General features: G+C 44.1%; 1 non-coding gene across 1 annotated transcript; it reads left to right on the forward strand.

Annotated features, from left to right (window-relative positions):
* The first annotated feature begins 1,554 nt into the window (after positions 1–1,554).
* Positions 1,555–1,626, forward strand: TRNAC-GCA. The gene has a single exon. It is a non-coding gene; the product is annotated as a tRNA-Cys (tRNA).
* The last annotated feature ends 857 nt before the right edge of the window (positions 1,627–2,483 follow it).

Raw genomic sequence — 2,483 nt, forward strand, 5'->3', positions numbered from 1 at the left:
CTTGAGTCACAATATACACCTGCTGTCAGGGTACAGCTCAGTGAGTTTTCACAAACTAAAAGCATTTATGCAATCAGCACCCAGGTCAAGAAAGAGAACCTGACTTGCATTCTAGCTGTCTGGGGTGTGCCTTTCAGTCACTATTTATCACCCCAGCCCCTCAATCATTATCTTTATTTCTAACAATAAAGGTTAGATTGTCTTGTTTTTATACTTCATAAAAATGGAATTGTGCAGTAAAATAAATAAATAATAAAGTCAGGAAATTTTCTTCCACATCCCTGGGCCCTTTGTTACAAATTCTCAGTAAGCGATCAAAGACAAGTCCACAAACCAAGAGAAAATGGTGAGAGGGGCTGGAGACCACTGAAACATGTCAACATTGACCCTCATGGGGACAGTTTGCCCCCCTGCCAACCTGTCCAGCAGGTAACCCTGCCTCCTCCCCATTTTCAGCAAGACTTTTCAAGTCTGTTATTGTAAAGTGCTCTCTGACTCTGCCTCTGAACTGCACATGCTGTCAGGAGACAAAGAATCCCATGTGTTGGGAAGGCTCAATTGAGGGGGCACAATTTAAAAAGACGAAGAGAGGCTTATGGGGACACAGGGCAAGCCTAAAGAGGTAAAGAGAAGAGACATTCTGGCAGAACAGCAGCTCAGTGGAAGACACACCAGAGACAACAGGTCATGAGTAGATAAAGTCACAGCACATAACTGCATCCCCTAAGCCTTTTGGCTTCACACTCTTGCTGCAAAGCTTTGCACCATAGACCATCTCTGACAGCCTGAAAGCACAGCCTATCCCATCACCATCATGACTTGGATTTTCTCCAGAAAGAAGGCTGTAGCCATGCAATCTGGTGTTTGTATAGAAAATACAACAGCAGAGGAAATGGGAGGCACAGAGCAGAACATCTGCTCAGAGACACTGCCTGAGAAACAGTGGAGTGCTCGCAGGATGGAAACATCTGTACACAGCTCCACATTCCAGGAGCCTTGAGTTGCAGGAGAGGGTGATCCAGAGAGAGGATCTGAGAAAGCAGAGACTCCAACAAAAAGGAAGTCAGAAGTTATTAACAAATGATTCAGATAACATGGATGCATAGATTGAGAATAAAGACACAGAAGGTTAGGAAGAAGTGTCTCTGAACACAGGATTGGTAGCCTTCCAACACGAAAGATAGATATGGCTTCTAAAGAGATGAAAACATCACCCAGTGCCCTACAGAGCAACCATAAGGAGCACCAAGACCCACAGTTTTCCTGCTAAATGGTTAGATAACTTGCCCAAAGTCATAGGTTGTAAGTAGTGTGTGCATGCTAAGTTGCTTCAGTCATGTTCAACTCTTCACAAAGTAGAAACTAGGGTACATCCAGGGATCTTGGACCTAGAAACCAATGCTTGAGCTCTTTGCAGCATTTACAGTAATTTTCTAATCCCTGAAAAGTTCTTCTCCATTGGCCTCCAGGGCTCCTCCCTCTCTGGGTTCTCCTTGTACACCTCTGACATTCTCCTCAGCATCCTTCTCTATCTCTTCTTTATCCCTTAGGTATTCCCTGGTAGCTCAGTTGGTAAAGCACCTGCCTGCAATGCAGGAGACCCAGGTTCAATCCCTGGGTTGGGAAGATCCCCTGGAGAAGGAAATGGCAACCCACTCCAATATTCTTGCCTGGAGAATTCCATTGACAGAGGAGCCTGGTGGGCTGCAGCCCATGGAGTTGCAAGAGTTGGACATGGCTTAGAGACTAAACCACCACCACCACCACCACATATTCCCTAGTTCTCTATACTTCCAATTTTTCCCTCATGTGTATGAGTCAGAGAGTTGATATTCTCGCTAGATGATATATCTCATCCACTTCTGCTTATACCTCCATGCCGATAGCTCCTAAACTCCTCTGTGAGATCAAACCTTTTCTTAGCCCTCAATATATATATAACCAACACCATTTCCAACTTCCTCACAGGAATTACAATCAGTATTTCCCAAACTAAGACCAATTGGTCTACATCTCCAGAGCCAGCACTCCCCATTTTACTCAAGCTGCATGAAATGCACCATTGTGTTCCCATAATTTCCAAAGCATCACATTGTTACAGTTCTCATCACAGAACATTTTAGCTGTGTATTTACCACTCTTCCCAAAGGACTTGAGCTGTTCAAGACTTGGAACAGTCTCATTCATATGGATCTAAATATCAAGTAGGTGGTTAATGCCTCTTGAATGAATAAACACAGAGTCCAGTCAGAGACACCACCAGAGCAAGATGCACAAGAAGTCATTCTAAGTGCCTCCTTCTCTCCCACTGTGATATTCAGGTGACCAAGGTGTCCGTTTACTTGCCTTCTGTTAATACATAACTTGTGAACAATTTTTTCATTTCCATTTCTAACCAGTCTCTCCTCAACCCTACCCATCCTTTCACTAATCCCCACCCTGTTTCAACTCTGCAAGATCTAGAGGCAGTTAGTGAGTGGAAA

Source organism: Cervus elaphus, chromosome 11 (assembly GCF_910594005.1).
Source record: "Cervus elaphus chromosome 11, mCerEla1.1, whole genome shotgun sequence".
In the NCBI taxonomy this organism is placed as follows: domain Eukaryota; kingdom Metazoa; phylum Chordata; class Mammalia; order Artiodactyla; family Cervidae; genus Cervus; species Cervus elaphus.